Here is an 18,573-nt window from a genome sequence, read left to right as displayed (position 1 = left end):
CTCATTTTGAACCATGTAATGACAAAAAATAGATCATGGCTCTGGGCAATCTTTAGAATACTCTCCCCAACGTCTCTTTTACAATCAAGATTCCAACTTTTTTTCTCATCATGGTATCCACCACCTCGAGAGTTTTACCCTCACTAGCCAATGTAGCAAAATTCCATGCTGCAACTGATGTTTTGATTTTTCTCCACATGCCTCTTTAACCACAGATGTGGATTCTGTGATACCCATTTCCAACTTCTCACAACAGCTGGGGGTCAATGCCATGCATCACTTGAAGAGGATGCCCTATCCATTCTGGCAGCACTGGATGTAAAATTCATATCGGTGTTGGAATATATATATATATATATATATATATATATATATATATATATATATATATATATATATATGTATATATATATATATATATATATATATATATATATATATATATATATATATATGTATATATATATATATATATATATATATATATATATATATATATATATATATATATATATATATATATATATATATGTATATATATATATATATATATATGTATATATATATATATATATATATATATATATGTATATATATATATATGTATATATATATATCTATATGTATGTATATATATATATGTATATATGTATGTATATATGTATATATATATATATATGTATATATATATATATATATATGTATATATATATATATATATGTATATATATATATGTATATATATATATATGTATATATATATATATGTATATATATATATATGTATATATATATATATATGTATATATATATATATGTATATATATATATATATGTATATATATATATATGTATATATATATATATGTATATATATATATATATGTATATATATATATATATGTATATATATATATATGTATATATATATATATGTATATATATATGTATATATATATATATGTATATATATATACGTATATATATATACGTATATATATATATATATATATATATATATATATATATATATATATATATATATATATATATATATATATATATATATATATATATATATATATATATATATATATATATATATATATATATATATATATATATTGAATTGGTGTTCATTTTGGAGATACTCTCTCCTTGCTGGATAGCCGTTGGCACTCAAAGGGACCATCCACCCTTTGTCAGGTGTTGTTTTTAATCCTGAAGGGTTCCGCAGTCACAGCAGGCTAACCAATGAGGGTAGTGGGTTTTGTCGGCGACAACTAGACCATGTGACAGGTAGCAATGATTTACTTGTTACCAGTGCCAGTGCAAAGTCTGACGGCTTACGGTAAAAGGCTAAATGTGATTTCTTGATATTTTTTGTAAATATATGGATTTTGTTTGTTTTTGCAAATTTTGGAATCTATTCTTGGTCATATCTAGCACGTGCATTTTTAATCGTTTTCATAAATTGCTTGAACCTTTTCATTTCACAGAAATAATTACCTGTCGGTGAGAAAATTCAGACATGTTGGCACATAGGCCATTTTCAAATGGGCCAAAACCTGGAACACATTTTGCCAGGTTATGTAAGGCATGTGCTATTGAGTACATTGCCATATATATGTTGTAAGTAACTCGGACTTCAGATGTATCTGTGAATACTGTGTTTGCATCCAACAAACTCTCATGACCTGTGCATGGCTGAATTAGTGCAGATGCAATTTCCCAGGTGCAATTGAAAGTTAATTCCCAAAGTTCCAACATAAATTCATCCAGTGAGCCATCTTCCATGAAACATTCTTCATCTTTTGCATCATGTTTGATAAAAGTCTTCATACTATAGGGGAACTTGATGATATTTTGTGGTGGAAGAGTAGCTGCACTCGTATTTTCTCTTAGTGTTTGATAATACACAATTTTATTTGGAAATACCGTGGATAACCCATGCTGTGCTGTCATTTCTTGAAAAAAGGAAGCTTCACGTTTCTGTTTATCGCAATTAACAATCCTTTTGATTTCAGGTTTTAGGTTTACAAGGAAATCATGAAAACCAGGAATTTTTCCTTGTCGTAAAGCAAATCCTATTGTACCTTGGAAAGCACTTCTGAAAGGAGGATCTTTAAGGTAAACAGAAGCAATCCATGCCTCTGTAGCAATCCAGGTCATTCCTGTTATATTTCTTTGCAAAATTACATCTGATAATCGAAGCAAGTCTGGTTCCTTACCAAATAGTAAACAAACTTTTGCATTTGCTTGAACGATCACATCAACTACATGAAATAGATTTTCGGGATGAGAAAGGGAGAAATGTGAAGGAATGAGAAGAAGTACCGGTACATAAAGAAATGAAATCCATTTTCAGCATTTACTGGTGCATTCTGTGATATCGACTTGTATTTACTTGCTCATTTCAATCCACTGCAGGATGAAAGACTCTCTCAATAAAACTAGCCAATGTTGAGTAAGCATAATACAGATAACTGAGCTCGTATTGCACGTGGTCCTGAGATTCATGTATCAAACTGAGATAGTAACTCCCATGTGGAGAGAAACAAACAAAAGAGAAACTCACCCAGTTTCTCATAGGCGGTTATATCCAGTACAGTTGGGAGTGTTTTATGGAATGCAATACAAACACCATTGGCTTCTGCTTCATTTATAATCTGTGTTATGCCATTTCGTCCATAATCATCATCGACTGACATTGTTCCGATGTAGTGCCAATCAAAGTACTCAACAAGGTTAGCAATAGCAGTGGCTTGATATGCATCACTTGGAACTGTACGCACGAATGAAGGAAACTGCTTCTTGTCACTCAGGCACTTGCATGTTGATGTAATACCTACCTTAAGGTATGACACATTTCACTGCAATTTTTACTTTCAAATTGTATATTCAACTTAGGTACATGAAATATGACATCCTCAAAAAATACAGAAAGCAGTAACTCCTTTAAAAGGTAACTAACAAAGAGCCTGGCCTTATGGATGGGAGGAACAGGAAGCAGGACAAGGCGTACATGCTAACTGTAGTGTGGCTGTGAAACACACAAAAAACGTGTTCCCTCTCAGGCAGTGCTTCTCAACCTTTTTCAACTCGAGGGCCACTCTGGCTCTGAGGAAATTTTTGAGGCCCATCATACAGAATCGTAATGAGAAAAATGGCAATAAAACTTAATGCCAAAACAAATCATTATGCTTACCTTTAATGAGACAATTGAGCTTGCTTCTTGGAAATAAGATGATCAAGTCGTGGTTTGATGGGGGACAGGCTCACAAACAAAGTGGCATTCAGAGTGTCTGTTTTTAGACTATTTCGTGCTTTTGATTTTGTTACAGTTACAGTCGAGAAGCCCGATTCACAGAGATAGGTTGTGGTGAATGGTAAAAGAAATCTCATGGCACGCTTTGACAAAGAAGTGTATTCACTGCTTGCCAATATCCAGAATGAAGGATGATCTACTTGTGCGTGCTGAAGCTTCAGACTACTGTCTGCAGAAAGTTCCATCAGTTCATGTTAAGGTACAACGGACAAGGCCACATCTTCTGAAGCAGGATCCACTGAGGAACGGTTCAAAATCCAAAGGTTTCCTTGCCTTGTGTCCTCTGGAAAGTAGTCTGCAAACTTTTGTGATAACTTGGTCAAATGTTGGATTATGAGCCCAGATATGTCTGTATGAGGAGTGGATTCCAAAGTTTCACTCAGAAGTGGAAACATCTCAAGTCGTCCATCCTTCACTTTTCTGTTCCAAAGAACAAGCTTTTTCTTGAAGCCTTCAATTTTGTCAGCAACCAAGAACACCGAACTGTTCCTACCTTGCATTGATATGTTGAGCTGATTTAACTGGTCAAACACATCTGACAGGTAAGCCAATTTGGCACAAAAGTTATCATTACTGCAATGATCAGCAAGTGGTGAGTGTTTCTCTTCAAGGAACATGTGGACTTCATGTCTCAGTTCAAAGAGGCGATTAAGCATACGTCCTCTTGAAAGCCACCTCACCTCACTGTGGTACAGAAGCTGCAAGTGATCAGAATGAAGTCTTTCACACAGTGCAGCAAAACACCTTGAGTTGAGTGCACTCTTCTTGATGAAGTTCACAGTTTTAACAGCGACATTAATGACTTCATTCAGTTCTGGTGACATCTGCTTTGTTGCCTAATTTTCTCTATGTAAGAAGCAGTGGGTCTTCTTGGCATCTGGCACCCTCTGTTGGATCTGTTTTACAACACCACAATGGACTCCTGTAATTGATGCAGCACCATCTGTGCACACACCTACACAGTTCTTCCAATCAATACTCTTGTCAGTGAAGTATTTGTCAAGGCAGAGCATTACATCATCTGCAGCTGTTTTTGTGGGAAGATCTTTTAAAACAGTAGATCCTCATGAACATCACTGTCCCCACAGTACCTCACGAAAACTAGCAATAAAGCATTATTGCTAATGTCAGTAGATTCATCCAACTGAATGGAAAAATACAGACTGGCCTTTATTTTTTCCACCAGTTGGCAATTCAATGTCATCACTCATTTCAACAATTCTTCTCATCACAGTATCATTAGAGAGTGATACGGACTGAAGTTTGGTTGCAGCTGCCTCTCCAATAATTTCTCGACACATATCAACAGCACTGGGTAAAATAAGCTCCTCCGCGATTGTGAAAGCTTTCTTGCTACGAGCAACATGAGCAGCAACCATGTAGCTGGCTTTCAATGCTGATTTTGACTGAGTTATAAATGTTGTAATCACTGTCTGCTGTGCCTGAAGTCCAGCCCTTTTCCTCTCAAAATATTCCTTTGGCTTACCTGCACTATTCGGGTGTCTTGTGTTTAAGTGTCTGAAGCTTTGACAGTTTAAGCACCTCATTTGACAGGATTTCATCACATTCAACACTGTGCTTTTGGCTCAACATCACTGCCTGCCATCATGAATCCATATTTAATGTAATCGGGGTCATATTTCCTCACCACAACCTTTCGATATTTTTCCGTAGCAGATTTGTCTTCTCCATCACACTTTCGTTTGAAAAATCAATCCATTTTCGGTTCAAGAAATTATCCGCGAAAGTTGAAAAGTTTACAAAAATTTCAAGTTTGTTAACGCATGAACTAAGTACAAGGCACGTACATGCATACACACACATCGCATATTTGCGCACGTGCACAATACACACATACACACGGATATAGTACGTTCACATCACAGTTACATGTAGATCGAACGCGCGGAAACCACCACTGCATAAACATGACTTACGTAAGCACAAAATGACTCAATCTATCTCTCTCGCGCGCGCGCTCGCTAGACGGTTTCGGAAAGACGGAAGTACAAACAGACCTAGCTGAATTCCAGCTGTGTTGAGTAAGTCTTACACTGTAAGATCAGACCCTTTTTTATATACTTCTTTTCTTTTGTTTTTTTTGCCGACCTCGCAGCCCACCTGTGAGGGCTCCGCGGCCCACCTGTTGAGAGGCACGGCTCTAAGGGATAGTGTGGGGTAATTGGTTAGGAATTAAAATGGACAGGTAAAAGATAAGGTAAAAGAGGGAATATTTTGGGTTTCGGGAGAAGTAAAAGAAACAGATTGAGAGAGAAAAATTGGCAATGATTGCACAGTACAAGTCAGTATTTTAAGAAACACATTTTGTTTGGTGACCAGGCTGGGGGAACATCTGATAGAAATTGAAGACATGAGAGTTTCAGTCACAATGTACAATGAAGTAACTCATCAGGAAAATGAAAGATTGTTGACATCATGTTGTTGTTACCATTGTTTGTGTGGTCATTCGATATACTTTGATATAATTTCATATATCTTCATTTATCCTTCCTTTTTAATTCGGAAAGTGTCTCCTTGTGTTTGTATTTTTTTGTGTGCGTTTTATAGCTATGTTCCAAGTCGTGCTTTCACTTCCTCACATCCATCAGGACGGGATCTATATAATAACTAAAAATTAGAAGGGAACTCTTCGAGGTCACCAGATATGCCTCTGCCCACATTATTATATTATTATACATAGTTGTCCCAAGTTTAATTTAAATCCCTGAACCCAGAAACAAAATATTAAATAATTGTGGCTGCCAGGCCATTCATCCAATCAGGTTGAAATTTAAAACATATATTCCCCATGCCTACAGGATCATAATTCTGAGGTTTCACATCAATCGATGAAGCGGTTCAAGAGAAATGCTTTTTCGAAAGATTTTTGTTAAATCCAATATTCTTGCGAGACCATGTGACCTATCAATTATTCATGAAAATGCTGGCATCCCCAAGGTGGATAGACATGCATGTGGAATACATACATCCCCAAATATACATGCTGGAACATGTGTGTGAAGTTTCCCCTCAATCTGTCCAGCCGTTGTGGAGAAGAATTTTTTTTAAGGTTTGAGGGTAAATCCAACATAGCTGCCAAGCCATATGACCTATGACATCATCGGTGCAAATGTTTTATGCCTCATGGATAGGTGGACATAGCTGTTCAGCCACTTCAGAGAAGATTTCTGTAGGATTTTTTTTCTTCAAAAAAAAATGGCTGCCAAATCACATAACCAATGATGTCATCAATTATTGTTCTGTGGACCAATTTATCCCAAGGTGACCCTCAAAAATTTTCATATTGATCGGATGTGGCATGCTAAATATGCAATTATGACATCATAATGAAGGCACCTATGAGATCACACAAAATCATACTTATTCCCCATGTGCAGTACTTACCATGTGATAAGTTCAATTTTTTCCATGGTGCGGTTTCAGAGATACAGTGGCCCAATTTTTTTTCCTTTTTGTCCAACATGGCTGCCACACCACTTGACCGATGATGTCATAATTATCAATAAAACATTCGACTTAAGTTGTTGTTTCTATGGTGAAAATTTTGTGCCAATCCAACAGCCGATAGCAGAGAAAAACCACACTCACATTCTGAGCAAACAAACAAACAAATTTACAGACAGACAGACAAACCCAAATGCAATATCTCTCCTCTGGCAAGGGTAATAACATTGAAAAGTCACCTGTGGGATGTTGTAAAGTCCCAACACTTGGTTCAAAATAAGGGAGAGTGAGGAAGAGAATGGACCAATGACAGCAGTAGGAGGGCAACTGGTACTCTGATCAAATCGTGTTCTTGAACCCAAAATTATTAATGCTGCTTCCATTACCTTTGGGATAGCATAGCATGTGTCATAGATGACATAACCAAGAGTGATATTGGGTAGTAATAATGGGTTTTTGTTTATTTCGGAAATTGTGAATACAATAGCAATCAATTCACGTAAATAACTTTCATTCCATCTGAAAAAATAATGTCTGAAATGTTCTCATTTTATTTGGCTTCCAATTGTACAGATAAAATTCACATTGTCAAATGTAAAATGTTGTATAACTAGGTGGTATTCATAGAAAACATACGCCACACAGTCTTGAGAAGGACTTGGTGTCAGCCAACTATTCTTTTTTAAGGTTATTATATATTTTTTCTTCTTTGAACCAAGACTACCAGGTCTGGCAACCAGACCACATGACTGTTGATGCATTCTTTATCAACCATATTTTCCATGGGTAGTTGATCAATTAGCTAAATTTTGCATTGATCGGTTAAGGGTTTTCTCCTACTTCGCTTTTTTTAAATTTTCCTTTGGATCGAATATGGGTGCTAGACCACATGACACATGATGGTCATTTTTATTCATGAAAAACCTGTTCAAATTTCAAGTCAATCGGATGAAAATTGAGGATTTAAGAAATTCTGGCCAATATTGATATTTGATGAGTATGAAAGACTGCTCTCCCCATGCAGCAGGCCGCAGGCTTGGTCAATTTCCAAGAGTGACCACAAAGGTGGTTATCCCAACTGAAATGAGGCGGTTCATCAAATGAGACTTGGAGTTTCCCATGGAGTCTGGAATAGAGTGATCAAATCTCTGATAAATTTGTCTGTAATCCAGTGAGAAGAGGTGTAGCATCGATAAGCGGCCCTCACGTGAGAACCGTGCTTCACTTCTTTTGATCCTCAAAGCACATCGCTGAACCCGCTCGAGTATCTTTCTATCCCGTTGAAGAAATGTCTTCCACACCGGTAGGCCAGATCAAGGGGTGACCTTCTAAGTGTGGCATGTAGATGCTGGAAAATTTCCGGCACAATTTCATCAAAAGCACGGCGAATGGCAAAAAGCGCCCTTCACGCTCTGTTTGCAGTGCTGGTCAATTGCATCCTTAACGACTGTGATGCCTGCATGCAGATTCCCAAATCGACAATCTGTCACAACTGGCAATTCAACAACATTTAACCTATCGATAATTGTGAAACTTTGGCACCCGATGTGCATTTCTTTGCATTTTGCAGGATTCAACTGCATTTGCCACTTGAGGCCCCACCTTTCAAGAAGGGAAAGATCTTCCTGTAACATAGAGTGGTCATCACCCTTGAGAGCATCACCCCAAATTACAGGGCCTTAGATTGAAGATTGTCTTCAAAATCATCAAAATAGACAAGGAATATGGCTGGTGTTGGCTTAATGGTTATGGTGGTGGGCTTGTAGTCCTCGGATTCTGAGTTCAAATCTCACTCGGTTGTTGAATTTATATCAGGTGGTTTTGATGTTGTAGACTGCCTGTCATCCTTCTGAGGTCGGCAAAATGAGTGCCAGCTTGCTGATGTCCTGTGTCGGAGTGGCGACCATGCTAGGATTGTGCCCAATAACCAAGTAGACTGCTGAGGCAGCACCAATGCTCTGCACAGAGTATGGTCCCAATGGATGGATGGATGGATAGATAAGGAATAATGTAGGTCCAAGCACAGAACCCTGCATACTCCACTTCGTACTTCCTTCCATTGTAACAGGCTACTGCTTGCGGAGACACATTTTTTGACGTCCTGTGAGGAAATCACAAAGGCAGGAGAGCAGGGGTTACTCAATACCTGGCCCCTCAAGTTTTAGTAGGAGTCACTCTTGCAGTACAGTGTCAAATGCTTTGCTCAAGTCAATGAAAACATCAACTGCTCAGCGTTCATCCACGGCTCGAGTCCAACTGTCTTCGGCCGACAGTAGATTCAATATACCTGAGCATTTCTCCTGAAATCCATGTGGCAGTGTTGAGAGTACTTTATTGTCTTCCAGGAAGGTCATGATTTTCTTTTTCTCAGTCTCTCCAATGCTTTACAGGCCACTGATGTCAGATTAATTGGCCTATATTTGCCAGGCTGCTGCTTATCCCCTTTTTTGAAAATGGGTGATATATTCACAGTTTTCCAATCTCGAGACAAAATTTCAGTGGATGTGGATAGTTGGACAACTGTCCATAGTGGCATAGCTCTGTGGCAAGCCCATACAGCACCTTATGGTGAACACTGTAAGGTCATGGCACCTTATGGGCGTCAAGCAAATGAGGTTGCTGCTCTACATCAGTCACTGAAAACAAGACTCGAGTAAGACTCAACTCTGGTGGGTTTTGGCCAATGAACTCCAAGAGAGGCCCTGGTTTCTGACACGTAAATACTTTTGATTTGTGGTCGGAGAGGCAGTGCACTTTCTCAAGCAAGGTCTACTGTCCAGATTATGTTATCCACTTTGAGTGCACCTACAACATCCCATGTGCGAGTCCTTCCCCTAACGTAGGCAAATATGCATTTAGGTGCTGTCTTTGATTTTCGAGCAAGCTGAGTCTCATACTGATGCCGAGACTCCTTGAGGATTTGCTTGCACTGGCGACTTAAGGCCTTAATGACAGTATAGTCCGCATCTGACTTTGTGTTTCAGTAACATCTCCACCATTTCCACTTTGTTGCCAGGAGCTTCAGTGTCCCTAGTCAACCATGCAATTTAATTTTTCTGACACCTGCTGCTTTGGGGTGTATCTACTCACTGTGTTTGTGTATACATATATATATATATATATATATATATATATATATATATATATATATATATATATATATATATATATATATATATATATATATATATATATATATATATATATATATATATATATATATATATGTATATATATATATATATATATATATATATATATATATATATATATATATATATATATATATATATATATATATATATATATATATATATATATATATATATATATATATATATATATATATATGAGCCTGGTGTTGGCGCAGTGGTTAGGGCAGCGGCTTGGGATCCAAAAGGTCCTGAGTTCAAGTCCCGTTGGGCCACTGAATTAATACACCAGGGGGTTGACTCAGCCTGTCATCCTTCCAAGGTCGGCGAAATGAGTACCCGTGTACTGGGCCGGTGTATACCCCGGTTAAAATAGGTGTATCATATCCCTGTGTCGTAAGAGGCGACCAGGGTTGCGTCAGGAAGGGCATCCGGCGTAAAACCTGTGCCAAATCATTATGCGGATCATAATGGATGATCGGCTGTGGCGACTCCTAACGGGAGCAGCCGAAAGAAGAAGATATATATATATATATATATATATATATATATATATATATATATATATATATATATATATATATATATATATATATATATACATATATATCTCTACAAAATTAGGTCTACTGTAAGGATTATACCAGTATTATAATAGTGGTGCAAGGATTAATTTAATACTAGAATTCATTCATTAATATGAGATTAATGTTTATTATTGGTATGTTATTATTGATATGCTTGCATAATCAATAAAATACGTTTTGTGTGCACGTTTTGTTTTTCATTACTGTCTACCTAGTTTTGCAGATATATATATATATATATATATATATATATATATATATATATATATATATATATATATATATATATATATATATATATATATAATTAACACCCTTATATTTACTGTATTACATCCGTCATCAGGCAAACCTCGGCCACCTCACTGGCTGGGGTCTAAATGCGTTTCCTCAGCAACCTCGCTGGGGTCTGAGCCGCCATGTTTTTTTTGGCCTGCTCAACCATGCCTTGACTCAGAACAGGCCGCATCGATTTCATAACGGTACAGTGAAGTTTTTTTTCTCTCACTTTCCTTCCTCATATTATCTAATGCCTGTTCATCATAACTACAAATCGCTGGGTATATTGCAATGTTTATAAATGCATGGAGACGCCAGCATTCATGGCTTTATTTCATTTGTGCATATGAATAACCGAGAGAATCTCTGAAACTAAGGATTATGATAAAATGTAAGCTCCAGCTTTGAAAGTATCAGCTGTTCTGACTCCCCAAAGAAGTGTTGATTTGTCCAATTCAGACATTGCACGAGCGTTTCTGGGTGCATCGTTGTGTCGACAAGCCTGGTGTTGGCTTAGTTGTTCAGGTGGCAGCTTGGGATCTGAGGGTCCTGAGTTCAAGCCCCGTTGGCCGCAGATGTTGACTCAGCCTGTCATCCTTCCGAGGTCGGCAAAATGAGTACCAGTGTACTGGTCAGTGGGACTGCATCAGCGGCATAGCCACGTCCCAACCAATAAGGCAACCAGCAGCTGCAGGCTGCGAGATATATATATATATATATATATATATATATATATATATATATATATATATATATATATATATATATATATATATATATATATATATATATATATATATATTGGTTGGTTGTGTCGACGGTAATTGGTAATCACTTGCCAAATCAGGCGTTCTGTTGGAGTGCTAGGAGTGTACCGAGCTACACAGTACAGTTCGTGTCCTGATCCGGATGTACAGTCGATAGTTATTACAAGGTAGAGGTGTGTATAGAGTACACAGGGACATGGTACATATGGGTAGATTTGGATCTGCACGGACTCTCCACAGGTGTGTGGACAATGGACATGCCTTGCCTGTTACAGGTGCCATGGTGGCAAAGTTTCATCCCGTATTTTGTGGAGTTTCTTCAGATTACCCTTTGTCCTTGCACCTGTTTCTAAAGCATTTGGTTATTGCATTTGCTTTACAAAGGTTATATGGTTCCCTTTGTGAGTTTCAAAGCAAAATATATTTGATAATGTGCGATTTCTGAGCCGATCGTCCCACGAACGTATTTTCTAAATTACGAGCCATTTGTTTTTTCCACCCATCACACACAGCTGTTAATAAAGAATTATTTTTGTGAACATCTCCCTGAAACGTCGATATCAATGTACCTTTGTTTTTCGGTGAAAGCTACAAATGGTTTCTGGGTTGTATACAGGATGTGCTCTAGTCACGAATCAAACTGAGTCCAACCTGCCGATTCCCCAAAAATAGCCGATGTCGGCCAAGTGTGTGTGTGTGTGTGTGTGTGTGTGTGTGTGTGTGTGTGTGTGTGTGTGTGTGTGTGTGTGTGTGTGTGTGTGTGTGTGTGTGTGTGTGTGTGTGTGTGAGACCGCTGTTTCTCGAAAACCACTGTTCTCATCCAATTGAAACTTGCCAGGTATATTGCTGAGGAACTGAGTATGTGCCTTTTCAAGGTTTGATATTAATCAGACAAGTGGTTCCCAAGTTATGGCCATTTATTTACCAAACCAATGACAGGACACGTGGCCGATGGGGAAAGGGCGCCATTTAGTTACCAATGACAGGACACGTTGCTGCGTCAACGTGGCCATTTGGGAAGGGATCCTCAGCCGCGTTCCCTATTACGGGTTACAACGTAGGGACTTCCCGATAGTGATGACTTACTGTATTCTAATAATTTCTCGATTTCTTATGAGCATTTATAGTATAGATATACACAATGCCCCAATCCAGTCGTCGTTTCCGAGAGCGAAGGAACGGCCTGTGGGTTGTTTGAAAGATTTTTTTTTTGCATGTACGGCCATGCACGTATGACCACGCACGTACGGGCATGTGAGAGCAAAGGAAGGGCCTGTGTGAATGTTGTTTCTGGCACACGGTTTGAAAGTTTTTTTTTCTCCACATATGGCCACACACGTACGGGCACGCACTAGTTTTAAATAATTGGGTCTAATGGGTTCGATGGTGGGGGTGGGGGAGGGTTGCCCCCCAAAATATGTATTTGCTTTCTTTTCTGAAACCACACACACAATTGTGACGAAACTTGAAAACAACCTTTATCACCTGTGATGTACCAATGTTTGTTCATGGCATTAAAAAAAATCCATTGGTATTTACTGTCTTCTTCATTATATATTTTGTGGGTCATCTATGCCTACCAGTGGTTGCCTGATTATCTTATCCAGTCACTACCCGGTGAGCGCCCAGGGGTATTGCCCTTATATTTCATATCTCTGTAAGGTTCTTTGTCATCATTCCTGTAGGTCCAGCTATTGCTGGTACAACTTTGGGATTCTTCAGCTCCCAGGATCATCTCATTTCATTCTTGAGGTCTTGGTGTTTGGCCATTTTCTTGACTTCAGCATCGTTTCATCCAAAACCACTGCTATTAACACTTCAATAAGCAATGCCTTCTTCTCTTTTTTTGATTTAATTGTGATATTTTGTGCAATGCTTTGTTTGCGAGGTTCACACTCGATGGGATGATAAGGTTGTACGTGAGTGGTTGGAATTTCCATGTTTTCAATGATTGCTTGTGCTTCAAATTTTTTCCCCACAAATTTTCTGGAGCTGGAACATCAAAGTTTCTGCAGATGTGCCAGTGGATTACAATCTCTGTTGTGGCATTGTGTGTACAGCTGTTCTGATATTAGTTTGTTTTTGTGTGTGTGTGTTCAGTCATGAAGCATAACATCATTTTCTTTCCTAACCCCACCTCCACTGCTACCCTTTCTCTCTTATTTTTTATTTTCATACTGCTCTCTCTCACCCCCTCCTCACATCTTTCTCTCCCACCATGTAGCAACGTTTGGTGAGGCAGAGCTCTCCCCACCTTCCTCACTCTTCCCCCCTTCCTTGCCTCCACTCCCTTCTCTCTCAACCCCCCTCTTTAATACCCCCCCCCATCAGTGAAGCAATGGGTTGTATTTGCTTATATATATATATATATATATATATATATATATATATATATATATATATATATATATATATATATATTCAGTGGCTCTTAGAAATGAAAGTTTGAAATATGTTCCCTCCCCCCCCCTGCCCTCCACTAATTTGTTCCATTCTTAGTGAAAACAATGTGTGTCAAATATTTTTGAAATCCAAGAATATTTCGAGGTCACTCTCATGAGTTGAATTTTTTTTTCGCTAGATAATAATCATAAAACACAGTCACAGCTACACCCTTCCATCAAACATGTTATGCCTGTATTAAAGTGTATATTATTCAGGCATAAAGTACTGTTTGACAGAAGTTGTAGCTGTGACTGTGTTTCGTTTCGATGTTGCCACTGCTCCCCCACTCCTGCCCCATGTTGTTGGCCAATTCAGTTTGTCTTACTTTGGTTCTCTGCTGTTCACTCTCATTGCATAATTGTTTTTTGTGGCAGTGTGATTTGATGTGTTGGATACATATTTGATACTTCATACATTTGTGCATCATTTTCTTTCTTTAGGATGAATTAGAGAAAGAAGTTGTATTTGATTGATCCTGTTGAACCAGAAATAAAGATCACATCCCTGCCCTCGAGTGGCTAATACCTCTTGTTGAAGAAACGGGACCTGGGTGCATAAGCAAATTCCACAGACAAGGGCGACCTCAAAATATTCCTGAATTTCAAAACTATTTTGCACACAGTTTTCACGAGGAATTGCTCAAACTGCAGGGGTGAGAGTAACAAATTTCCAACTTTCGTTTTTCTCTCCATATAATGTACAGTACCACCGTATATGTAAATATGTATAACTTAAACAATGACATGTATATGCAGAGTAAAAGTAAGAGAGCGATTGAGGAATGAGGCGACACCCAAGAGCGCTGGAGTTGTAAGTTTCACAGAAAGGATAAGATAGACGAGGTTGTGGTGATATGGATATGTGATGAGTAAAAAAGGATGGAATGAGCCAAGAGAATGACAGAGATTAAGGTGGAGGGAGGTCGTGGATGTAAATTAGAAGGGTGTGGGATTGAGAGAGGGAAATATGGAGGACAGAGTGGAATGAAGAAGGCTGATTCCATTGGCTGAACTGTAAGGATAAGAAGAAGATCGAAGACGAAGGCATATATATATATATATATATATATATATATATATATATATATATATATATATATATATATATATATATATATATATATATATATATACACACACACATACTACCAGTCTAAGGTTTGAGAACACTCCTATTTTTCTAGTTTTTACTGAAATTTAAGCAGTTGAAGTCCATTCGTGATTTTGGTAGTTTTACCAGAAGGGGGTTGTTGGAGGACCTTGAGCGCCCTGCGGAAATATGGTGGGGAGAAATCGAAGAGAGAGCAGTGGGGGGGGGGGCAAGGCTGGAGAGTAGACGGTAGAAGACAGAAAGACCACCGACCAACCTGCGTGATTGAGTGAGAGGCCCAAACACTCAGTCTCATTGCGAGAGATGCCAATGAACCGCAATGCCTTGGTTTCTACAGCGTGAAGCCAAGAAAGGTGGGAGGGAGGAGCACCAGCCCAGAGGGGAGAGCAGTACTCCACCAGGCTGTGGATAAAAGGTTTGTAAGTGGTCAGGAGTTCAGGTGGGCCGAGGAAGGACTTGCATGGTGGAGGATTCCCAGTCGGCGACTGGCTTTGGAGGCGAGGTTTGAAATGTGGCTTTCCCAGGAAGGTCATGGCAGATAGTGAGACCCAGAAGCTTGAAAGAAAGTACTTCTTCCAGAGGATTGTTGAGAAAGTGGATGGGGGGGGGGGTTCTAAATGGTCCTATCATAGAGACATAGTGAGAGTGTGAGATTTGTCCGGATTGAAAGACATGTTCCACGTGTTGGACCAGTTTGTGATTTTATCCAGATCTGCAGTGAGCGAAGAAGCTGCTGCTTGCCGGTCTGAGGGATGACCGATGGTACCGCAGAGGGTGGAGTCATCAGCAAAGAGATATAGAGGATTTTCCAGAGAGTTTGGGGAGATCATTGATGAAAACCAGAAAAAGAACAGGGCCAAGAACGCTACCTTGAGGGGATGAAAGAACTCCATTTAGGGCCACATGGTGACTGCGACAGGAGAGGAAGTCTGCGAGCCATGAGTGGAGATGGCCTTGGATACCATAGGAAGAGAGTTTGGTGAGCAGGGCAGGGTGCCAGACTGTGTCAAAAGCACATGATACGTCCAGGGATGCGGCTCGGATTTACTGTCTGGCATTGATTGTCTGGCATTGACTGGCATCCTGTCCTCAAGGGTAAGTCTCAAGCACCCGGTAAGACAAGGTCGACAAAATCTCACAAAATTGCAGGATTCTTGAAACAAAACCGAACTAGAAACACACAGTAACATACAGGTGAGAAAATAAACAGTTGAAACGGGACAGATAACAACCGGAAACTTAACTTTGTGATCGTCAGCAGAGAGCCCTGAAGGAGAACTGTCGACGCTCCAAACCCAGAACCCCAAGTCTATTGCTATCCTAATGGCGAGAAAAAGACAATTGACAGCTTACAAATGTCGAGGATTATAAAAGACAGACAGAGAATTATAACCCTCAAATCTGTAGGTCTTTCCTTTGGAGAAATTGCAAAGCAGGTTAAGGTGTAAGTGAGTACAGTTTCCTACACAATCAAAAGGCACTTGGAAACTGGAGGAATCGCTGATAGGAAGAGGTCTGGCAAACCCAAAGCCACAACACAATCAGAAGACAAGTTTCTGAGAGTCAACAGCTTGCGTGATAGGCGGCTCACAGGACAGCAGCTTCAATCACAACTTAACACTGGTCGAAGTGAGAAAGTCTCAGTTTCAACTGTGAAGAGAAGACTTCGAGCTGCAGGTTTGCCAGGTCGAGTGCAGTATGAAAGCCATTGCTAAGATGGCAAAATAAGACAAAGAGGCTTGCCTGGGCCATGAAGCACCGGCAGTGGATTATTGAAGACTGGAAGAAGGTCTTATGGACCGATGAATCAAAATTTGAAATCTTCGGTTCATCAGGCAGGGTTTTTGAACACCATCGCGGCGGCGAAAGGAAGGTTCTTCAGTGTGTGACACCAACTGTCAAACATGGAGGAGGAAGCATGATTATCTGGGGCTCTTTTGCTGGATCCAGTCGGCGACTTGCACAGAGTGACTGGCTGCCTGAACCGAAAGGGTTACCACAACATTTTGCAGCACCATGCATACCCTCTGGTCTAAGCCTAGTTGGTTAGGGGTTCATCCTCCAGCAAGATAACAACCAAAAACATACTTCCCGGCGATGTCAGATCTACCATGGAAGAAAAGAACAAGACGGTAGGCTTCAAATCATGGAATGTCCAGCACAGTCTCCAGACTTAAACCCCATCAAGCTGGTTTGGGATAAACTGGACTGAAGGGTGAAAGCAAAGCAACCTTCAAGTACAACACATTTGTGGGAACTTCTGCAACAGTGTTGGGAATAACTTTCTGAACAATATTTGATTTCCTTTGGAGAAAGAATGCCACGAGTATGATCGGCTGTTATATCTGCAAAAGGTGGCTACTTTGATGAGTCAAAAATTTAGATGAAATTTTGTTCAAAAAAACGATTCCATGATTTATTTTTTAATCTGCAATTGTTTCTTTGTTCTTTGCTTTAATTTCAGAGTACATTGAAACATTAAACTGCTTACATTTCAGTAAAATTGGAAAAATGGGGGGGTGTTCTAAAACTTCTGAACGGTGTTATATATATATATATATATATATATATATATATATATATATATATATATATATATATATATATATATATATATATATATATATATATATATATATATATATATATATATATACATATATATTGAAGATGGAATTAAAATTATTGGTGGGTCTTTGGATTATGCGAGTATCTTCTTCTTCCTTCGGCTGCTCCCGTTAGGGGTCGCCACAGCGGACATCTGTATGATCCACATAGTGATTTGGCACATGTTTTACGCCGGATGCCCTTCCTGACGCAACCCTGGTCGCCTCTTACGACACAGGGATATGGTCCACTTATTTTAACCGGGGTATACACCGGCCCAGTATACTGGTACTCATTTCGCCGACCTCGGAAGGATCACAGGCTGAGTCAACCCCCTGGTGTATTAAATCAGTGGCCCAACGGGGCTTGAACTCAGGACCTCTTGGATCCCAAGCCGCTGCCCTAACCACTGCGCCAACACCAGGCCAACACCAGGACAGGTGGATTATGCGAGTATGTCCTTAATAAAACTTTTCAATGCTACTCAAATGAGAAGCTGACGAGATAGCTCGTCATTTTCACTCAAAACATTTATGCAGCCCATTTACTACCATTCAGACATAGTCTTGGTTTACTTTATTTCACCTTTCCTGGGGATGGTAGCTCTGATTCACAATTCCTTTTCCATATTCTTGAGTGGCAAAGAATACATAGTATGATGAGATTTCTTATGAAACATGAACTTCAAAATAATTTATTGCACACTTACATTTTGCAGCCAGGAAAGTTTGGAAACTTTCGAAAGGATTGCTGAATTTTGTCCATGCCATAATGGACGTCGATCATGCCAGTTAGTATGATGTCACCACTTGCCGTTACACTGCGCAAACCAT

The 18,573-nt window shown here is 39.0% G+C and overlaps 1 long non-coding RNA gene across 5 annotated transcripts in view; it reads left to right on the top strand.

The window, feature by feature from the left end:
- Positions 1 to 18,573, top strand: part of LOC147034861 (uncharacterized) — a 208,592-nt gene that overhangs the window by 73,832 nt on the left and 116,187 nt on the right. For 2 of the 5 annotated variants that reach the window (XR_015060580.1, XR_015060584.1), the window contains 3 exons: positions 1,500 to 1,632; positions 2,028 to 2,130; positions 14,464 to 14,675. This is a non-coding gene — a long non-coding RNA (uncharacterized LOC147034861). Of the gene's footprint in view, positions 1 to 1,499; positions 1,633 to 2,027; positions 2,131 to 10,890; positions 11,015 to 14,463; positions 14,676 to 18,573 lie in introns of those variants that run through there. The other 3 variants (XR_015060589.1, XR_015060587.1, XR_015060585.1) reach the window with 2 other exon arrangements.

This window comes from Eptatretus burgeri, chromosome 1 (assembly GCF_056783735.1).
Source record: "Eptatretus burgeri isolate ZD-2024b chromosome 1, Ebu_testis_v1, whole genome shotgun sequence".
Taxonomy (NCBI): domain Eukaryota; kingdom Metazoa; phylum Chordata; class Myxini; order Myxiniformes; family Myxinidae; genus Eptatretus; species Eptatretus burgeri.
This window is presented reverse-complemented; position numbering and strand designations above follow the sequence as displayed.